The following is a 24,479-nucleotide window of genomic DNA, read 5'->3' on the forward strand; positions in this document are numbered from 1 at the left end:
TCTGTCACTTTTACTATATTTTTTTTGTTAGAAGTGAGTCTTAAGTCCAGTCCACCCTGAAGGAGAATAGATTACATGACAGTGTGGATACCTGCAAGCCAGGACCAATGGTATCTATCTTAAGGCTCTTCACCACAGATAACAGTCTGACAGAGAGATTTGGGAGAATTAGAAAGAAAGAACTATGTTTACAAAAGTATTAATAAACATTGGATAGATAGCCCCAAATGTTAACCATGGCTCTATATTTAATTCAAGATATGACCTTGAGTGAGCTTACCTTTTTTAGGCTGTAGGTTTTCCCTTTGCAGAGTGAGCTGTTGGTCTCCATTATACCAAAGGTTTCTTTATTATTTGGTATTATTTCCTTGTATTCTTTGTATCTGATTGAATTTTAGGAGCCAAGGAATTCTACTGGGTAACACGGTCAGCAGTGCAAAAATTCTGAAGAGGCCATTGGACTTAACAATTATAGTAAGGCCATTAGAGAATTTTTTTCTGATGGTTTTCAGTGAGAAAAAGTGACAGAACCTATACTACAAATAATTAGAAATTCAAGTGGCTATGAGGTATTGGAGCCAACATGTATTGGCTGCTAAGCTGAAAATGTTAGTAGAGAAAGGAAAAAGACACCTATTTCTACGTTTTTGACTTTGTGTGTGTGTGTCTTTTTTAAAGCATGAGTGACTTTTGTATATTCTTGTGAAAGGTAGAGACCAAGGATAAAAAGGAACCTCATTCCTATTCACTATGTGCCCTAGTTACTTTGTCCAGTGCCGAAGCAAAGCAAGCACAAGATAAGGGTCTGATAAATGTATGAAAGTACCTTTTCTTTCAATAATCTTTGGAGGCAGGAGATATATGAGTAAGCAGGTTCTGGGCTGACACCTCCTAGATTGAATACTGGCTTCCGCACTTACTCTTTTGGTGATATGTATTTGAACAAGTTTCTTTTATTTTTTTATTTTTATTCTGTTACAGTTGTCCCAGTATTTCCTCCTTTGCCGTCCTCCACCTGTCCCTGCTCTGCACTCCCACAGTCAGTTCCCATATTGTTGTCCATGTTTGTAGGTAATTCCTACATGTTCTTTGTCTACTCTCTTCCCTTTTGTCCCACCATTATCTACCTTCCGCTTCCCCTCTGGTCACTTTCAGTCTTTTCCATGTTTCCATGCCTGTTGTTCTGTCTGGTTCATTAGATTCCTCTTATAAGTGAGATCATATGGTATTTATCTTTCACTGACTAGTTCATTTTGCTTAGCATAATACTCTCCAGATTCATCCATGTTGTCACAAAAGGTAGGACTTCCTTCTTTCTGCTGCTTAGTGTTCCATTGTGCAAATGTACCACAATTTTATGATCCACTTATTTCCTGATGGGCACGTAGGCTGTTTCCAACTCTTGGCTATTGTAAATAACACCACTGTGACCATAAGGGTGCATAAGTTCTTTTGAATTTGGAGATTCGGGATTCTTCGTGTATATTCCCATCAGTGGAATTGCTGGATCAAAAGGCAGTTCCATTTTTAGTTTTTGAGGAAATTCCATAATGTTTTGCATAGTGATTGCACCAGTCTGCATTTCCACCAACAGTACACTGGTGTTCCCTTTTCTCCACATCCATGCTGGAACTTGTCTTATAAAAATGAAAATTAACTAAAGTATAAAAAATAAAAATAAGTAAATATTAAAAGAGCACAAACTGTCCTCTTTTTATGAGGCCAGTATCATCCTAATTCCAAAACAATAAATAAAGAAAACTATAGACCAATATTGATCAACATAGATATTAAATCCTCAACATAATACTGGCAATCTGGACTTAGAAATACTTTAAAAAGATCATACATCATGATCAAGTGGGATTCATTCCAAGGATCCAAGGATGGTACAATATTTGCAAATCAATAAATGTAATATACCACATAAACAAAATGAAGAACAAAAATCACATGATCATATCAATAGATACTAAAAAAACATTTGGTAAAATCCAATACCCATTTATGATAAAATCAGCAAATTGGGAATAGAGGGAGCATATCTCAACATATTAAAAGTCATATGTGAGAAAACTATAGCCAACTGTATACTCAGGCAAAAACTAGAAGTTTTCCCCTTAAGATTCTGAAGTTTTCCCCTTCAGAAACAAGATAAGGGTGCCCACTTTCACCACTCTTATTCAGCACTGGAAGTTCTGTTTTTCTTGTCTGATTGCTAACCACAGCAATCAGACAAGAAAAATAAATACAAGGCATCCAAATTGGAAAGGAGGAAATAAAACTGTCATTATTCGCAGGTGACAGATAGTGTGCATAGAAAACCTTATAGTCTCCATCTAAAAACTACTCAACCTAATAAGTGAAGTAGTGGGATACAAAGTCAATATTCAGAATTTGATGGCATTTTTTTATACCAACAATGAAATATCAAAAAAAGAAACTAGGAAAAAAATCCCATTTATTATAACAACAAGAAAAATAAAATAGCCAGGAGGAATACATTTAACCAAGGAGGTAAAAGACCAGTACTCAAAAATTTATACAACACTGAAGAAACAAATTGAGGAAGGTACAAATGAAAGTAAGTGTATACCATGTTCATGGATTGAACAATTTCCTTAAAATTATTGTGTGTCAGGTTTTCCACATGTAAAATGGGCATAATTCCAGGCTGTACAGTAAATAAATGAAGAAAAAACAGACAAGTCCAAGATATATAATGTTTGTAGCAGGGCATATGGCATGCTAAGAATTTAATACATAGTTTTATTTAGGATGCAATAATTTTTAGGCATTTTCTATTTGACCTAACCAACTGTAATTTCTCTTTATCTGAAATATTAGTTATTGTTTTGTTTTACTGCAGTTTGGGTAAGCAAAAATTTAATGACCTTCTATTAGGTGCCAAGTTTTTATGCTACTTGATGGGAACATAAAAACTGTATAAAACATGACCTTGCCCTTTTTGGTCTTATTGTCCAGGAGGAGATATACATATGTAAACCAAGGAGTATAGTAGAATTGTGAAAAAAATTATGAATAGATACTTTAAGAAATTGTCAGCAAAACATTCCAGGAAAAAAAAAGACCATACACATTATAGAAGTAGGGATTAATCTATGATGGGAAGAAATTGCCAAATGGACTAGCAATATAGATATTTAGGAAGTCTCTACAAGACTACATTCATTTACAGTACAGCCAGCAGACAGAACATTTGACAGGAGTTTTGGTGTACACTAAGAATTTAAGACAGCGTGTAGAATCCCTTTGAAATATTCAGATGCAGTCTTTGCATGTAGTCTTATGTATCTTATGTGAATAACTTCCAAAGAGGGAAAAGAAAAGAATGTAAAGAAGATTCTATCACCTTTTGTGAATGATAATGAAAAAATCAATCTGTCTTTTCTATGGGAGGCTTCGTTCTGCCTGGCTACCATGTGAGGTTCTAAAATTTAAGTACATCTAAGAAACAAACAAATCCCACCTTGATATATATGACTTTGAGGACACTGATATTATTCCTCTACTTTTTACATTATTTGTTGAATACAGGAAATTTATAATATATAATTAGTAAATTTGTAAAACCAAAGCAGTATCATCATTGCCCTAAAGTGCTGATTTTTTGAGAGATAACAAGCTATAATATACATTTGTCTAATAAGAAGGAACAGTGAGAACAATGCAAGTAGCAGAATAAACAAAAATGAGGAATGTTCTTCTTGTGTTCTTTCTATAATTTTTTAATCTAAACAGCAATGAATATGCTAACTTCCTCTGCAACATGATAATTTTTTTAACAGAAATAAATCTTCACATCTCATAGCTTTAGCACTAAGTAATTACCAGCTCTTTAGTATCTAAAGCATAAATACATTTCACTTGAGCGCTATTTTAGTTCACTTATTTATCTAAATGTAGTGTATCTTCTGCAAAGATAAATTATTTTTCCCCACAAGATTTTGTTGCTGGTTAAATTAATATAAATTACTGTCCAACTCTCATTAAATCACTATTGCCCAATTGCATAAAGTTATATTTTGAATTTAAAATGATTAATGTCTCACCAAAGAATGTGTATGCAGTCTGTAACAATCAATTAAACCATTTTAGACCCATCTAAAAAACTACTTTAGAATTGGGAGGGAAATGTGAAATAAATATCATCCCACAGTATTCTAATTGAACCTTCTGAACACTTTTCACAAGCTAGGGGAGTTTTTTAAAAGCTTCTTTATCATTGAGGTGTTCTATAGTAGTATTTATTGCATTCCATACGTTACAGGATCCCTTAACTCTATACAAAAAAAAAAACAGCCAAGGGTAGTTGTTAGAATCACACAATTTTAAGCTCATTTTGTCAGAATCCGAAGTGGGTGAAATAAACTGCGATACCATTAACAAAACTACTATGTAACCTCATCCAAGAGAGATGGCAAAGACTTCATTCTGGATGAATTCAGAGCTCATTTCTGAAAATGACAAAGATTTATAGTTTCTTTTCTGTCAGTTCACTTAGTCCCCATGGTACTGTATCCTTCTTGAAGTACGTGAGAAACAGTGCTACTGGCAAGATAGCTTCTATAAAGGTGGGTTTGGGAAATGTTAGCAAAGCCACTCTGATTTTTCAAAACAGTGATGAATTATGACTACCAAGTGCAAGTCTTGATTGATATTCGTAAAATATATCCCACATTTTCTTTGTTTTGTCAAAATACCTACCAAGATCTTATGTAACTCCAGTGATTGCATAGATTCCTCAGGAGTCTTGATAGTATTTCTTGGATTAAAATTTTAATTCATGAATATTAAATCAGGGATAAATAAAACTTTTAAATATTATTACCTCAGTAGATTTAGAGACTGTGTATTTAGTGTTAAAATCTACAGATTCATTGTGAAGCAAATCATATGCTGATGAAAAGATAATGGCAGCCATTAATTCCAAAAAGTCCATGATGTTACATAAGTACTTTAGTTAAGAATTTAGACTTTACTGTTAAAAGATAAAACATCCTTTTTAAAAATTGAGGGAGTTAGCAGCATTACAATATTTCTGGGCCCTGGGGCACTTCTGTGGGCTGCTCTCAGTTTAGGTCACCATACTCCTCGTATCTATTGTTGTGTTGATAAATCAGATTTTCTGCTGCATAGTAGTCATAGTATTCTATCATCTGGCTAACTCCTTTCTAAATTAACTGTTCTTTCTACCCTGTGTTACCATAATCAATTATTCAACAAATATCCTTGCATATCATTAGTTGTTAAGGGTAATTATGATCACCAGGACTCTTCTTTCTTCTACCTCCTACTTCCTACTTTATGCATTTATTAAGTAAAAGATTTGTACTTAGTTCATTTGAAAACACTGAAGAAATATAGAAAAGAAAATAAAAAGATATTGTACCAGATCTCACTCTTTGTGGTCTGAAAATCATTATGCAAAAATATAGCTGATATATATTTTTAAAAATCTGTATTTCACAGCTTTTTAGTGATTTTGAAGTTCAGTACATCTAAACTAATTTCAACTACAGTTTGAACCTCCATATAAGTAATTTGAAATGAAAAAAGTTAACTGCACCAGAAAAATTAATGTCATTCCACATTATTCTGTTAGGTTATTGATGGCCAGAATTTTCATCTGGCAATAGGTCAAGCTTGGTCTGATGGTCATTTTTGTTTCATTGTTTTTAAGCTGTAATAGCAATTACTTGTAAGAAATAGTGATATCGTATTTAAAATAGCAATGATGAACAATAAAAATTTTTAAGAGTTGAATCAAAAGTCTACTTTAAAAAAATAATGATATTAATGTTTCATGAATCAGTAAATTCTCTGGACAAAAGTGCTTGGTACAAAAATATGTGGAATCAGGAATTTGGACTGTACCCTTTACCTCCTTGTTTTCAAAATTACTCATATTTTATAATTTCTTTCCTTTCTCATAGACATTTGGCAAATGTAATCCAGTGGTAAAAAGTGTGGCGGGGGAAGGGTGCATGGAGCTTAGCAAAGTATATAACATCTCCTCACTTGGCTGTGTATTACTGAAAATGTGCCTTGGAGTTTATTTTGGGGTTGCAATCAGTACATTCTGCCATAAAAAATCCTTATATATCTTTATTATTTAAAAATGTTTTAATTATTTGGCTCAAAAATATATCTGTACTAGAGAATTTGTGGAAAATCTAGTAGTTCCTAATGAATTCCATTTTTCCATAAAAGGAGGCATGAAGTATATAATTCTAAGTTTTCCTTGATTTTGATATACCATAGAAGCCAAAATATGGACTTTGTACTTTATATTAAACTATTTTAGTTAATTTCTCCATAAAATGTCTTGAGTCACATGTTTCATTTTTATTTATAAATTTGCTTGAAGAATGGAACATAAAATGATAATCACTTTCTAGAACAAAATCTCACAAAACCAATAAAAAGTTGATCTATGTCACAATAATTTTTATGGGTTTCTAGGATGAACTCCATGCTAAAAGTATTAATGCTACATGTCTTCCAGATAATTTGGTCTTCTGTTTAATTTGAAGGGACACAGGCTTACACTGAGATACATATTTTTATGAAGGCATGCTCACTGCTATTGGTATGATTCTGGTAATAATGTTAGTGAACCTTTGCTGACTGGGCTGGAACACTGAGTCAACAAAAGTGAAAGAGAAAGGAAAAAGAAAAAAGAAAAAGAAATATGATGGAGTCATGTCTGAGAGTAGCTAATGGATTTTTTTGTCTTACTGATTGCTAAAATGCATTAATCCTCTTTAGAATTCAAAGAAACGTTTTCATTACATTAATTGTTTTAATCATGGGGAATACTGGCGTCCTCAGAATTGCCAGTCACATTTCTTTCTGGACTCTGCTTTACGTGTTTATATTTGAATCTCTAAAAAATTTGAAGAATCCAGTATGGGGCTATTTTTCTGAGGAAAAAATGGGTCATTGTTATATTTATTTCTTGGATTATGGTGAATGATGAGTGATTTTGACACTGGCAGTATTCATCAAATTTGCCTTTAACTATTGATTTATATAATAAACCTTTCTATCTAAAATTTTTAAATATACGTGTGTGTCTGCTCTTTAAGTTTTACTTATTTTCTTTTTAAACAGCCATTTTTCTTTTTTTAAGGATTATTTATTTACTTATTTTTAGACAGAGGAGAAGGGGGAAGAGGGAGAGAGAGAGAAACAACAGTGTGTGGTTGCCTCTCACATGCCCCGCACTGGGGGGGACCTGGCCTGCAACCCAGGCATGTGCCCTGACTGGGAATCAAACTGGTGACCCTTTGGTTCGCAGGCTGGCACTCAATCCACTGAGCCACAACAGCCAGGGCAAGTTTTACTTTCTATTAAAAGGTACAGAAAATAAGTAGCATAGACGGTAGGTAGAAAAAAGATAGGGAGGAGGGCAAGAATAGTAGGGGAAATATAGAATCTAAAGAACTTGAGACAGGTGGACATAAAGGGGGGGATGGTAAAGGAGGGGTGTGCAGAGTGGAGGTGAATGAAGGGGAGAATAGAATAACTGTAATGGCCTAATCAATAAAATATATTTTTTAAAAAGAAGAAAATTGGCATTAATAAGCAACTACTCATGCAATAAAACTTACATATATAAAAAAAGGACCCATGAACAGTTATTTAGACATGTATAAACTTTATGTACTTGGAAGATGACGCATATATAAACACACACAGGTGGAAGGCAGATAGAGAAATATTTGGTTATAGTACCTAACTACCTTCTTCCTATGTCATTTCTTGGTGAAAATATGATTGACCATAAGGCTTTCCTCAAATTATACAATTATACACTGTAGGTATCACCCTCCTTGCTGACTTATTACAATGACTGGTAAAGGGATCTCTTCTTGGGAAACCTTTCTAAAAATATGTTTCTATAAATATGAAATGTTTAGGAAATTGGAAATGATGTAAATCAGAAACTATTTATTGAGCTCATATTGGGAAAAACACCATGGTGCATAAATCTTGATTAATGTAATTTAGGAAATTTGAGGGCTAAAAATATAGTGTAAATTCTCTATAACATGTATGTCAAGGGGTGATGTGAGTTATAGTATGTATTAATATGCTAAATTTGTGAAACATTAATATTATTTCCAACAATGTCATTTCTCTCCTTTTTGTAATTGTGATTGCAAAGATGCAGGATATTTTTTTAATGAAGTATAATTGGCATGCAATATTATATTAGTTTCAGGTGTACAACATGATTCGGTATTTGCATATATTTTATAATGAACACTGTGATAAATCAGGTTACCATTCATCACCATACATAGTTACATACATATATACATATATACATACATACACACATACATGTCTGTGGGGCTTTTGTGTGTGTGTGATGGTAACTTTTAAGACTTACTCTCAGCAACTTTCAAATATGCATGAACTATAGTCTCCACATTGTACATTATATTTACTTATGGCTGGGGTTTGTATCTTTTGACTCCCTGAGCTCATTTTTCCCACCAGACCTTCTACCTCTAGCATCTATTAATCTGTACTTTATGATCTTGATTGATGTGTTTTATATTCCGTGAATAAGTGAGATCATATAGTATTAGTGTTTCTGTCTGATATTTATTTAATAAAATGCCCTCAAGTTCAATGCATGTTTTTGCAAAGGACGTACCTTTTGGCCACTGTGTATCTTCTTTGGTAAAATGTCTATTCATATCCTCTGCCCATTTTTTAACTGAATTGTTTTTATACAGTTTTTTGCTATTGAGTTGTATGAATCGTTTAGTATTTTGGATATTAATTCATTACCAAATGTATGTTTTGCTAATATTTTCTCTTATTAAGTAGGTTGATTTTATTTTGTTGATGGGTTCTTTTTGTTGTTGTTTTATGTGCAGAAGCTTTAGTTTGATGTAGTCCTGCTTATTCATTTTGCTTTGCTTGCCTTTTCTTTGGTGCCAAATTAAAAAAAAAATATTGCCAATAGCTATATCAAGATGCTTATCAAGTCTATGTTTTCTTTTAGGAGTTTTATGGTTTCAGGTCTTACATTCAAGTCTTTAATTCATTTGAGTTCATTTTTGTGTATGTTTAAAATAGTGGTTCGGTTTCATTTTTTTGCATGTTCCCAGCACCATATATTGCAGGGACTCTCCTCTCCCTATTGTATAATCTTAGCTTCTTTGTTTTAATTAATTAATAAATGTGTGAGTTTATTTCTGGACTATTCTATTCTACTGATCTATGCTTATATCACACTGTTTTAATTATTGTAGTTTTGTATTATAATACAATTTGAAATCTGGGAGCATTATGCCTCTAGCTTTGTTTTCCTCTCTCAAGATTTCTTTGGCTATTTTGTGGTTCCATACATATTTTACAATTATTTCTTTTAGTTCTGTGAGAAATACTGTTGGAATTTTTATCTGAATTGCACTTAAGCCATAGGTGGCTTTGAGTAATGTTGGACATTTTAACAACATTACTTCTTCCAATCCATGAACATGGAATACCTTGCCATTTATTTGTCTTTTTTCAATTTCTCTGATCACCTTCCTATAATTTTTAGCACACAGGTGTTTTATCTACTTGGTTTAAATTATTCCTAGGTATTTTATTTTTCAATGCAATTATAAAGGGGATTTTTTATCTTTCTGATAGTTTGTTATTGGTATATAGAAGCTCAACAAAATTCTTTATATTGATTTTGTATCTTGTGACTTTACTGAATTCATTTGTTAGTTCTGAAAGCTTTTTAGGTGGAGTTCTTAGAGTTTTTTTATATGTAGTATCATGTCATGTGCAAATATTAGCAGTTTTACTTCTTTTTTCCAATATAGATATTCTTTTATTTATTTTTTCTTGCCTAATTGCTCTGGCTAAGACCAATTATTATGCTGAATATAAATTGTGATAGTAAGTATTTTGTCTTGTTCTTAGAGGAAAAGCCTTCAGCTTTTCACCATTAAGTATTATGTTAGTTGTAGGACTGTCAAATATGATTTTTGTTATGTTGAGGCATATTCCCTCTACACACACTTTTAGAGAATTTTTATTGTGTTGAAATTTGTCAAATCTCTACCAACATTTATTGAGATGATTATATAATTTTATTCTTAATGTGGTATATCCTTTGATTGATTTGCAAATATTGAACTATCTTTGCATCCCTGGAAAAACCACTTGATCATAGAAAAGGATTCTTTTAGAGTGTTGTTGAATTTGGCTTGCCAATATTTTGTTGAGTTTTATATCTAAGTTACTTAGGAGTATTGGACTATAATTTTCCTTTCCTATGATATCCTCATCTATTTTTGATATCAAGGTGATTCTGGCCCCATAAAGTGAGTTTGGGTGTATTTCTATGCTCCAATTTTTTGGATGCATTTGACAAGTTTGGGTATTAATTCTTTGACTGTTTGGTTGATTTTATCAGGGAAGCTATCTTGTCCTGGAGTTTGTTCATAGGAGGTTTTTAAATTACTGATTTCATGTATTTACTAGTAGTTTGTGGGTTTAGATTTTCTATTTCATTATTCATTATTAGAAGGTTTTACGTTTTTAGAAATTAATCCATTTCTTCTGGTTCATCCTGTTTGTTGGTCTATAGTAGAGTTCTTGTGATCTGTTGTATTTCTGTGGTATGAGTTGTAATATCTCCTTTTTCATTTCTGATTTTCTTCATTTGAACACTCTCTCTTTTTTCTCAGTTTGAGCTAAATACTTGTCAACTTTGTTTATCTTTTCAAAGAGCCAGATCTTGAATTTTTTCCATCTTTTTCATTCTCTTTTTAGTCTTTATTTCATTTACTCTGCTTTGACCCTTCTTATTTTTTCCCTTCTACTAACTCTGAGCTATGTTTCTTCTTTTTCTAGGTCTCTGTGTACACAGAATTCCTAATTTTAAATCATACTGAATTATTCTGGAAGATACTGACTTATTGCTGAACCATGTATCACATTCAATTTGCTATTTTATATATAATTATATAATTTATAAAATTTATATTCTTTTAATAATATACTGGTTGTGGTAATGACCCGTCATTTATTTTAGACAACTAGAGTTTGAAATTGTACAATTGTCAATGAGCTAATTAATATGTTATAGTAAACTCAATATTGAGATTGATCAAATTAAAAGATTTCATGCATTTGTTATTTGTAATAAAAATCATTAGTAATTGCAAGGCTTTATTTATAAAACAAGCATATGAAAGAATAAGAAGAAAACACAAAGAACTGAAAGAAAGGTGTTATGATAGTCTCTAAAGAGCATGTACTGATTAATGATGCCAGTAGTACAAGTTCTGGGTTTTCTCAGCTCTCTCAGGCTGCTGGAGGAAAATAGACTTTGGAATTGTCAAATTTTAAATGACCAACGAGACCTACCACAAATGTACATGTCCTTTCTAGGGACAAGAATGATGCTGTGTTTTAAGGTAAAATTACACTGAAGACAAACTATGAAACACCATTAAATACAATAAATACACAGAGACCTCATGTTAGGAATGTTTTAGATTTATATGAGGCCTGTCCAGAAAGTATCCAGCCATGTACTAAGCGAAGTGAAGACATTTATTGAAGAAGATACAAGATATAAGAAGCACTGAGGGCAATGATGCCTCAGTCCACTTCAAAGTATGCACCTTGGGACCTACACAGTTCTCTCAACCTCCATCATCTGCCCTGTTGTATTTTCCTGTATCTCATCAATGATCTAAAATCTCTTCCCTTTCGAAGGTGATTTCAGTTGTGAGAGAATCCAGAAGTCACAGGGTGACAAATCTGGCTGAAGTGGGACTGAGTTGCCTGGATGATTTGATGTTTTACCAAAAATCTCTGCATCAGAAATGATGCATGAGTGGGCACATTGTCATAATGAAGCTGCCAATCTTCAGTTGCCCATTACTGCAGCCTTCTGAATCATCTGAACAGCTTCTTTGGAGGAATGTTCAAGCTTGATACAAAATCTGATAACAGATTTGTTGCTCTACTCGCTCAGTCATTTTGAATGTGATGGCCACACAGTACACATGCTTATTCAACGGTGTCTACCACCCCCACTGACTAGTACAGTGAAGTTGTCATTGTTCACACACGCACGTGCCAGGCCAGTCTCCTTGGCTGCCAGGTTACACAGATGCACACAAATCGTTCTTGTTATATTAACAATGGTGTGACTTTCTTCCAGACAGACATTACATGTTAAATAAGGTCCCTTTTCCAGACCGTGTGGCAATTTGAGATAAAGAGTGCTTACCTGTACCCTGGCCTGGTGGCTCCTTTGGAAGGAGTATCATTCTTTACACCAAAAAGTTGCAGGTTAGGTATCTGATGAGGGTGCGTTACCTAGGTTCTGGTTCCCACCCCGAGTTAGCACGCATTTGGGAAGCGATTGGTCAGTGTTTCTCTCTCTTCCTTTCTCTCTAAAATTAGTAAACCTGTCCTCAGGTGATGATTAAAAAATATGTTTTCATGTGTTTTATTCTAATCTATATATTAGAATATACATTTTCATTAAAGGTAGAATTAAAACATGTTCCAGAGGAACAAAAGAGAAGGCCACTGTTTTAGTTGACTAAATAATCTTGCTCTTTCACAAAGAAAAATAATGATCTTCTCTTTATTTTAACATTTTTAGAAAATAAAAAATAAAGGATGAAAATTCTGTTTAAATTGCCACTTAAAAATCATAGGTATATTAAATCTTCAGAAAAACAAGACTGTATTTTCTTTTTTTAAAAATATTTTACTTATTTATCTTTAGAGAGAAGGGAAGGGAAGGAGAAATAGGGTAGGAAACATCACTGTGTGGTTGCCTCTCATGTGTCCCCCACTGGGGACCTGGCCTGCAACCCAGGCATGTGCCCTGACTGGGAATTGAACCAGCGGCCCTTTGCTTCACAGGCCCATGCTCAATCCACTGAGCTACACCAGCAAGGGCTGTATTTTCTTTTTGAATGCAATTGTTTCGAGATATTTTAGGGAACACCTTATATTTTAAAACCATTTAAAAATAAATAAGTGTCTAAAATGCAAGGAGAAAATTATCTTTAGTTTGCTTTCAACTACATCTTGCTCAGTAATTGCAGACTTCTTGGTAAAGCAAAGAAAATGTAGATAAGTATTGATTCTAAAAACGGGTAAAAGAAAGTTTTTTTACTATTGTAACTTCTAAAATTGTTTAACTCTCCAAAAATTAATACAAATACAGTTGTTAAAAATTACCTAAAAATGAATTAGCATTTTTCATAGTGGTGAATTATCACTTTGGCTTCTTCTGTGCCATCATTGTGAAATAAACTATAAGAATATTTAAATAAAATGTTAGTTAAACCTTAGCTGGTGTGACTCAGTTGGGTGGAGAGTCGTCCCATAAGCCAACAGATCTGTGCTCAGTTCCTGGTCAAGGCTCTTTCCTAGGCCCAGGTGTGGATGAGAGGCAACCAGTCGCTGTTTCTTGTTCTCATCAGTGTCTCTCTCCCTAATATCTTCCCTTCCTCTTTCAATGAAATCAGTAAGCATATCCTTGGGTGAGGATAAGAAATATATTAGTTAAAAAATAGCATATGTATAATAATAATAATCTGCCACCTTGGCTTTTTCTGATGGGTTTTCCATTGTGGTCAAACTGTGTTTTCTTACTTTATTTCCAACCAGAGCCAAGTGTTAAACAATGACACAGTATATCGTTGTGTACAAATTGCCAATTTTGGTTACTTGAGAATCTCTGTGATCCTGAATTGTCCCTGCAAATCACCATTTTGCTGAGAAACAATTGAACGAAGAAATGATTTATATTCTGAAACATCCATGTAATTTTTAAAGACATTTTTCCTAAAGGAAAAGGGAAAGCTTTTTGTGGAGATCAAAACAGTGGTGTGTTTAAATAAATGGGAGACTTTGAGCTATTTTAGATTTCTTCATTAGTAAGAAAATAAAGTTTTATAAGAAAGTTTTTTACACACATTTATCTTAATCTTTTTTCAGAATAATTTCAGACAGCCCTTTTTATGTTTCTCTTTTTCAAATTTTTTCTTATACATTTCAGTTGCATAAATCCCTATTTAGAATGGGATGCTGTTTGGCCTAAATTCATTTAAATTTAATTTGGAGATAATTGTATAATATATCCTGTTACCTAATGAGAAATTAAAAAAACAGTTACCCTATAGAATACTATCTTGCTCAAATCCGTGGGATGATTTCATTGAAATTTCCAGTTTTGGAAAAGACTGGACACCCAGAGAATGCAGTGGAAAGACTGCTAGGTGAGATTTGCATGCTCATTTTTTGTGGGTAGCTCTTCTTCACACACTTTTACATTTTCAGTGAGGCTGTTATTTTTCAAGTATTATTCTTCCCATTTACCAAAAATTTATTTGATCCTTGTCAATTATCTTAATTATCAGTATATTTGATTGATTTATCTGTCTGCCTCCAGAAATATAGCAAAAATATAGCATTATTTGCCTAGACATCTTTAGGAGTCACTCAGTGTATCTTCTGAAATGACAAGTGCTTGACATTTTTGCCACTATAAAATATAGCAAATACACAGAGGGTACACTGAGAGAAATCTGTTGAATAATGATAGCTTTGAATTCTTTATCCTGGATATTCTATTGTTGTACTAGGTTATTAAAATCACATGGATTTTGAGTTCTATTATTTATTGGATAAAATATGAATAAATTGTATAGTAAACAATTATATGCTATCATATGTAGTTATATAAAATATACATTATACATTTGTGAATGGATAAATGAGTATATTAATGAGTATATATCACATGTTCTGCTTAGTGATTCCTTTTTCATTCCAAGGACTTCTGTTTGGAAATTTTCCTTTCTTTTCTTTTCTTTCTTTCTTTCTTTTTTTTTTTTTTAGTGTTTTCTTTCCTCATAACCTTGTGATTACTTATCCTCAGACTTAATTGGTGCTATTTTTCCCTGTTGTAATGCAGCTCCAGGTCAGTTTCTAGGTGACAGAAATAACAGAAACAGGATGAGTGAAACATGAGCAAAACCAAATGAATGGTTTTGTTCTGATTTCCTTTCATTCCCTGTTTGCCATTTTGCCTACCTATTAAAACCCTGGAAGTTGAGGACACATTTCTGATGATGAAATAGGTTTTTTTATCCTGAAAGCTGGAATGCCAATAGCTCCAACCTGTGCTTGTTTTATATTATTATAGTTAAAGTAAGTTCAATAATGTATAAAAAGTAAAAATGCTGTCAGTGTGTTAGCCCTTAGCTTTCATGATGATTGTTGTTACTACTTAATTATAGGCATTCTGCTCTAAGATGAAATTTGTTTTAGGGCTTTTTTACATTTTCCTTGAATAGTATACTTTGGGGTTCAAGTAGCTATCTTTAAAGTTAACTTTTAGAAAATGAGCAATTTTATAATTTGCTAGTAACCTATAAATGTTCATTATCAAAACATTAGTATAAAAATATATTGATTCACTGATTTTTTAACTGTGTCACTGTGGTTATACTAAGTCTTAGTGTTGTAGCTATTGATGTTAAAACCCTAAATGTATATTTAAATAAACTCCCAGTCAGGCTACACCTACAGGAGAAATATTGCATCATACACTACAACCTTAGAAACTCTCCCTTGGCAGTAATGGTCCCTGACTCCCTTTGGATATTTTAGGCACTGATACTCCATAATGGGCCATTAAGGGAAGATGTTTAATTTGAGACCTATCCAGGTGCACCCTACTGAGATGAGATAATTTCAAAACATGTGTATTTTCTCTCCTGCATGGTTGCTACTCTTACACTAATTGCAAGGAATGAAATATAGAAAAGCTATCTTGGAACACTTTTTGTATCACAAAAGATACTTTTAGATTTCTTTCATAATCTCAAGAACAAGGTATTTAATACATATAAATATCCTTTGTGTGTAAGGAGATTCTAAAGGAGTTATTTTTAGATCTTGTCTGCTATACACTATTTCATAGTACTCTATTTCCACTATTTTAAAGTTTTCTACTATTTAGCAATGATCTCTTTCCTATTAATACTTATTTAAACTGTGTTAAGAAATCTGTTTAAATTATTAAGAAATGTAAATAGCAAGGTTTCGTCAAATTGGTTATATGAAAGAGACAAATTCGACTGACCAGTCATGTTAACTAAACCACCTTGGGACTCTGATGTAGGTAGGCATCTAGCTCATACTGAGAATTATCTTCCCTTGCATTCCTTTTGGTTTGGGAAGACTGCAAAGAAAGTAGTTTTTTCTAGTTTAAATTAAAATTTAATTAATATTATAATAGACTATAAAGAAAATTTTATAAACTGTTGACAAGCTATATAAATATATATATTTTAAAATTTTTATTGTTGTTTGAGTACAGTTGTCTCCATTTCCCCCCCCACTGCTCCACCTGCCCCAACCATCTCCACTTTTCCTTTATCTGTTTGAAGGAAATGAAATGGAATGAATTTGACATTACTATCTTGATTCTTATTTCTTTATTCCAGGTTTTATTTATTTTTTAAATTTTATTTAGTTATTTTTCAAGTACAGTTTTCTGTCTATTTCTCCCATCCCAACCTCCCCCGCTCCGTGCTCCCCACCTCCCTCCCACTTCCACCCCCCCCTTAGTTCTTGTCCCTGTGTCCTTTATACTTGTTCCTCTAAATCCCTCCCATTTTTCCCCCTTAAATTCCCTCCACTCTCCCCTCTGGTTGCTGTTTTTAAGTCAGTTATTTAGTAACAGTCATTATTTTCAGAGAAATCATGTTAATTATAAGAAATGGAGAAGCCAAAGAACCTACATGTATGACCCATGGAGATGAACTGAGTGGGGATCCTGGTGGGAGGGGTTGTGCAGGGCAGAGGGGATTAAAAGGGAGGAAAAATGGGGCAACTTTATGCATAATCCACAAAATATAAGGGAAAAAATGAGATCTTTCCAAGTGTAGTGTCCTATACCCATACTGTTGCTTGGTACAATTTTGGTCATTAAATTTGATAAGATTTATTGTCCCAACTATGGCAATAACTTTTTTACCAGTCTTAACTTAGTGTTATTTGTAAGGATAATAATAAATTTTAGAATTTTACAGGAGAACATATGATTATGTGGGTTTTAAATCAAACCCTGGAACTTCACTTATAACACAAACTTACAGTAGATACACTGTCATGATTGTCAACCATAAAATACTCAGGTAATTTTAGTTATAAAATTGCCACAGAGAAAAAATTTAGACAATACTAGTCTATTTCAATCATAGTGCCTCTAAAGAGAGAGAAACATCATTTTGTTGTTCTGCTTATCTACACATTCATTCGTTGTCTCTTGTGTGTGCCCTGACCAGAGAGAGATTGCACATGCAACCTTGACATATCAGGGTGACCCTCTGACCAACTGAGCTAGTCATCCAGCCTGCTCAGTTTCATCGTTGGAGTTAAAATGAGTATGATAAAGTCACAAATAACTCTACTTCAAGATGCATTTTCTTCTCCTTAATAACATTCATAATATCTTAGTTCTATTTGGGGAAAAATAGGTACAGAATTAGATAATCATGCTGATTGGAATTGCATAGATTTTAAAATCTTTAAAAAATTTCATTTGGGTGATTTTTTAAATTTTCTGATTGTTTTCAACATTTTGTATAATTTAAGAAGTACCTGCTTGGCTCCTAAGAATATCTAAGTTGAAACATTTCCATGTTACTTGCTTAATGAAGTCTATGGTCTTGCCCCTCACTCAGCCAAAACAAGCATGAGTAAAATGGGTCCTTGGTATCTATTCAAATGCACCAAAAACATATGTGATGCTAGGTAGGAATTATTCAGGAGGGAAAATAATGAAGGCCTTCTGTTTATGACAATTCTCTCAATCTGAAGTTTGCTTAAACACTTTAGAGCACCCCAAATCTTTATCTTACTGTGTTCAACCTACTAATCACACCTAGCTATAAGCTCCTTACATTTACATAAAGTGTTGTCCTCTTACAGGCTGCTGTAACAAAAGTACTGTATAGTCCAGGTATCTAATAAACAACAGACATTTGTTTCTCACAGTTCTGGAGACTGGAAGTCTAAGATCAGGTTGCCAGCATGGTTGGGATCTGGTGAGAGACCACCTCCTGAATTATATAGACAGCTGTCTTCTTGATTGAAGTTCACATGGGAAGGGGCTAGAAAGCTCCTTCAGTTCCTTTATAAGGGCATGGATCCCATTCATTAGGGTTCTCAAGACCTAATCACCTCACAAAGGTGCCACCTACAAATACCATCACATTGATGATTAATATTTAACATACGAATTCTGGAGGGACACAAACTTTGAGTTTATAATAGGTGTGCTGCAGACTCAGTAGTCAATAGATGTGATGAAAAAGCAGTAGATTCAAATGAATGATAGCCCAAACCAATGGGACACTGTCCAGGAATTGATCTGGCTCCTTGATTTTTGGTCATATGACCTCACTAAGCTTTTTAACCTCTTGGTCCCTCAGTTTCCTTATTTTCATTTGTGAATAATAATAGCCTCATTCTTTGGAGTTGTTATAGGATTGATAATAATGTGTGTATATAAAATCAGTTAAATGATATGTATGTAAGAAGCTCTTATAATAGTGCCTGATGTGGTAAGGGCTCAATAAATGTTAGCAGTTGTTATAAAGACGACTGTTATTTGCCTGGTGCTCTGTAGGTTTTGAAATAGATTAAAATGTTCCTATTAAATATGAAATTGTTTACTTTAAAATAGACATTTGTTATAGTCAGAATTTTTAGCTGCAGCTTGCTTGACCTTACTAATCTCTACTTTCCTAAGACCATAGGAATCAGTTATTAGTTATTGTCAGAAATGACATATTGTAAAGCAGTTGTTGACTTTAAAATACCATTTTAAATAATAGCTATGTGCATTTATAATTAATTTTAATAGTTAACATTGATGATAAAAAATTTGAGATTTTATGAGTATTTCAATTTTTGAAGAGCAAAGTTAGGAATCTATTTTTCAAATCATAACTATTTTATAAATCATATACATGAAAGTGTATGAGACCTACATTCTAATTTTAATTATCTCATTTTAAGCAATTGAATTGTTTTCCAATCTAGTTGCATTATTGTAATTATTAATACTTATTCTTAATTTCAGACTCATAGATTTTATTTTCTATTGAACATATCAACAGTGACAAAAATTATCTTAATCAAAACCTATTGGAAACAAACTCCAATTGAGTGTTTAGTGAAATATCTGGGAAGGTTAACTCAAGTATACTTCATGAGAAAATGATCCTGTGTAAAACATTAATCTATTTCATGCTTAAATGATATGCTGCCCTAAAGCTAAAAATAGCCATGTTCATTAAATGCAAATTTGTTTCTAAACATTAACAGACCCTTATTAAATCATAACATTATCTGAAAGACAATTAGATGAGACTTATACTCTAAAGAATTATCTTATTATTATTACCTTTGTAGATTACTTGTTTTCTATTATGGCATCAAATTATGTTTAAAGTATAAGGGGAATATGTGTTTTACTTAAGCAAGAAAAAATATCATTAGTGTTTTAGACAGTGTGCAGAGATCTAGCATTCTATTGCCTCAAAAATGTTGTTACACTTAAAAAATATGTATGGTATTTTCTCTCATCTCTCTGAAATTTTTGGAGTAGATAATAAGGAAAAAGTGAAAGAGTGGAAACTTGAATGAAAGTTCTAGTGGAAATGTAGTTTTATTTCTGAACTACTCTCCCTATTTCCAATTTGATTTAACTTTTTTTCTGTATATTTTCTACCCATCCTTGGTTTTACCCATCTATTGTTTGTCCTGATTTATTTTTCTTCCACCCTGATGAAACACATAACTGTGATATTTCTGTAACCTGAAAAAGTGTTATCCTGACTTTCTACAAATAATCTATATTTTAAATCACCACCTAAACTAGGTGACTGTGAACTCCCACCATACTGACTCTAGCAAATATTGTTACTGACACCATCAGCTAATGGTATTTTTCTTTCCTCTCCATTTTCTCCCATATAGCACAACTGATTTGATCTTCTAAGAGCATAGCGTTTATGATGTACCTTCTCAGTCTATTCCCTTTTTTACCCAGCCACTCACAAACTCCTATCAAATGTTGTTCTGTTCCATTTACAATCAAATGTAATGTGTTCACTATTATAACCCTACTGCTGGGATTTTCTCACTTATTGAATGCCCACTCTTACCAGAAATCATTATACATCATATATATCACCTCATAACCACCTTGTGGAATAATACTAATAGATAATTATTATTAATTGTGGAATTAGTAAGCATTAATTTCAGGTTCAAACATTAGAAAATATAAGTAATCTACCTTTGGTCATATGGAATACAGCTTGAAGAGAGAGGGATTAAATGCCTTTTCTCACTCGAGTTTATGTCCTGCCTTCTATTCGTGGTGTTTCTGATGGCTCTGACTTAATCGATGTCTAATACTTGGTGAAGAAGCTTAAATTTAAAAAAATCTGTCCAGTCATAAAAGACTAAAAGAAACATTGTCATATCCAGTTCTAGGTCAGGGTATATGCATACTTAGTGTGTATGAAATGTCTTCTATGTTGTATTTGACTTAAATGTGTTATAAAATGTGCATCTCTACAGATAAGTAGTCCAATTATAGCCTTGATTTGGTTGTAATACACTGCCAAATGGATAATAATACCGTTGTATCTATAAGTGTTGTAATTCTCTGGAATCAATATTTGATCTCAAATAGCATAATAGCTGTTAAGCAGTATTAGGCAAGTTTGGAACCCAGACAAAACATCATATTATGAAAATGCAAAGGCTGCATTATTTTTGTGTGGTGTCATGTTAGGTACCAGCTAAATACCAGTTAGTTTTTAAATTTAATGATTCACTTAATACCTCTATTTTGCTTAATGCCTCTATTAACTCAGGCTCTTTATTTGAAGCCAAAAATAATATACACAAATGAAATTGAAAACAAAATGTTCAAGTATTTAGGAGTAATTTAAAGGGTTATAAAAAATTTTGGAATATACTCACTATAAATATTTATCCTCTATCTTAAAACCCATTACCTGCAGTGATCTCTGTGTGTTTATGTAATGCGTGCCTTCAAATATTACAAAGTCTTATTTAAATATCTCAAATCGGAAGCTTTGAAAGTAACTCAATTGAATTAAAATTCTCTTGGCTAGCCTTCAAAGTCCTTTCTGTTCTCCCCTGGTGGATCGTCTACTTTACTTCTGCTGCTCTTCACTCAGTAGACGTTACAAACACTTTGCCATTCTGTAGTGGGCTCTGTTTTCTCAGTTGTTTGTTTGTTTGTGTACCAGCTCTTCATCCTTTTTTATAACAACCTAGAGAGTACCCCTCTTCCAAGCACAGTTTAGTGAAATTGTGACCATTCATCAAATTCAGGCACAACTGTCATTTTTTTTTTCTTTCACCTCTTTCAGTTCTTCCAAGCCATGTTGCTTCATCTATTTCTGTATACTCTTTATCATATTTGAAGTATTTTATTATTATCATTTCCTCAGTTATCTTTTCTTCTCCTCTTCCTTCTTTGACACAAGCATTGTGCTATAAATATCTCCTACACCCTCTATGGCCAAACTCAGTTTACATAGTTTTGTATTAAATAATGATCTGTTGGCACACTATTGCCACAAAAACACATGAGGATTGATTCAACTCAGTTTTTCTTGAAAATATTAAACAAGATGATTGAGAAGTTCCCCTTTATGAATCTCAAGGTATTTGTTGCTATTTTAAAAGGTATTAATTTTGAGAACATTCGGTTTCTTATTGTTACTAGACTTGATATTTAATATAATATGCTTTAAGTCCATAAATATTGAAGGGAAAGGTTCTTGTAAGTTATTGTAATAAGGAACTTTCATAAGCCTATTTAGCCATAAGTTTTGGGCTTCAGAGCCAAAATGTTATGAGAAAGAATTTAATTTTTTTATGGTTATGATCAATAGTAGGACCAACATAGTGCTTTTTCAAAGGATTTGATTATTTATATTTAGAGAGAGGGGCAGGCAGGGAGAAAGAGAGGGAGAGAAACATCAATGTGTGGTTGCTTCTCACGCACTCCCAACTGGGGACCTGGCCTGTAACCCAGGCATGTACCCTGACTGGTAATAGAACCAGTTACCTTTTCATTTGCAGGCCAGCACTCAATCCACTGAGCCACACCAGCCAGGGTGGCTTTTTAATTTCATACCATGCTCACATAGTATATTCAAGTGCACTTACTTGGAAAAGAATTAATACATATTATTTTAGCAAACAATAAGAAAACTTTAAAGGAAAGATATTTTTTTTGGTTTCTGACATTGTAAGTTATAGCTAACATTTTAAAAATTATCAATATGTATTTTACTCAGCTTAAACTTGTCTAAAGCTTATTTTGCTCCTACCTGGTGATCATCACAGCAAACATTTTGAAATATTGTAAGATAGTAATGGGAGAAAGTTGTATTATGGTCATCTAATTTTTCATCTTTTCCCTAAGAGATAATATATCATAGATCTCCCTTTCATATCAGAAGGAACATTCTATATAGAACTGCTGTGGAAAGACATTTTTGGGAGAAAAATATGCCATCCTTCATTTCCTAGTGCATGGGCAATAAAGCATTGCAGTATATGTGCTTCTGACTGTACAATATTAGTAAATCATGAAAATATGGTGATCTTAAATTTGAATAATGAGCATTAAAATTTCTGGTCTAAGCATCTATGCATGATTACTGTTTATTAAACATGTTTTCCATCCTTATTAAATAAATATTTGTCAGAAATACTTGGCTCTTTGGCTTACTATGGATGGATCTTATTTATAAATGTAATGAGCCATGTTCACCTAAATAATAATTACCTAGATGCTCTGTGAAGATAAAAGAAATTTACTTGTTAAAGTAGTGATAAATGACAAAATGTAATAACTACATAAATCTACTTGAAATTTACATCACTCTTCATAAATTACTATATGTCAATTTTATATCACTGAAAAGTGAATTTGTGGAGGAGTATGATAAACATTTGATTGTTAATTAATGTAGTTTAAATGTTAAAATCCATGTATTAACACTGGAGTAATACAGATAACACTGAATAATATTTATAAACACTTCCAAGAGAATTTTTGTGCAATAGCTATAATTTCTCTAAATGTGAAAAAGGAAACATGAAATAGAAAATTACAGTATTAAAATCAGCAGTGGGGTTATAGAACTGTATACTAATTAATAATTAAAAGACTACCGCATGGCATTTTATACATTTGGCAGGTGCCAATTATGTAAAAGTATAGGACCTCTAAGAAGACTTATATGACAAAAACAAGTAAAAGATGCAAAATAAAATATAAAATGAAAACATATAAAGTTGATATGGAATAAACTTTGTAATTAGAATTTGTTTCAGAAAGTTTAAAAGTATTATAATGAAGATATTAAAGTATATTTTCAAGGTTACCATGAGGAGAAAGATATAATAACATACAGTTTGGGAAAATATTTAGAATAAGTCATTTTACAGAAATGTGATTAAGAATAGCTAAAACGAAGGAAACAATTTCACATGAGTGGCAATCAGATTTAATATTAATCTGTATTTAAGGTGTAGAAAGGGTGTAAAATCTATGTAGAAATAGGTTTTATATCTATTGTATAAAATAAAGATAGAAGTTTTCAAACACAATAGGAAGGATACGAGCAGGAGAAATGAATTATGACACTAGAGTTTAAGGTGAGAGTTTCCCCAAAGTAAAATCAGTGCCTTCAATTCATCAATAAGAGATGTAATTCAAATAATTTTAGTGTATAGCAGCACTAGTTATGAATGAAATTTGGTCTAAATATAACGAATAAGTGGTTTTCAATACATTTGTAGCATTTTTTCATTTATTGATTAAAAAATATTTAGTGAACTTGCCTCAAATTACACAGCTTTATAATTATAATCTTAAATATGAATGATGCAAATTAGGATACTTTAACCTTGCTTTTAAATTTTGAATATTGTGAAGAGTAATGAAGTTAGGTAGTTTTACTTGAGTACGTATAAACTTCAAGTTCCCAATCAAGGACTACACTAGAAATATATCTCTTCCAAGCCTGGCTTGGGTTAATAAGGCAAAATTGCTGTATTGTGATTATCTTTGACAACAGTTAGAAATGCCATCTTTTGAAAATAATTTTTGAATATTACCATGATCATTTCTTAATGGATATTAGTGACATACATCATAAAGTATGGTTTAAACAAAAACACTGAAAATCCTTTATAAAATCTCACGTTTAGTACAAATTGTTCATCTCTAGAATTTTCAAGGAAATCGTACATGTCTAGACACCTGTGTTAGTTTCCCAAACATGCATGTGAGGGGATGTTAGGGGCGTATGGTCTTTGTC

At 32.6% G+C, this 24,479-nt stretch overlaps 1 protein-coding gene across 14 annotated transcripts in view; it reads left to right on the forward strand.

Annotated features, from left to right (window-relative positions):
- Positions 1–24,479, forward strand: part of ADGRL3 (adhesion G protein-coupled receptor L3) — a 770,297-nt gene that overhangs the window by 244,353 nt on the left and 501,465 nt on the right. The window lies entirely within an intron of this gene.

Source organism: Artibeus jamaicensis, unplaced genomic scaffold, assembly GCF_021234435.1.
Source record: "Artibeus jamaicensis isolate MK-2021 breed Jamaican fruit bat unplaced genomic scaffold, CSHL_Jam_final contig_908, whole genome shotgun sequence".
In the NCBI taxonomy this organism is placed as follows: Eukaryota; Metazoa; Chordata; class Mammalia; order Chiroptera; family Phyllostomidae; genus Artibeus; species Artibeus jamaicensis.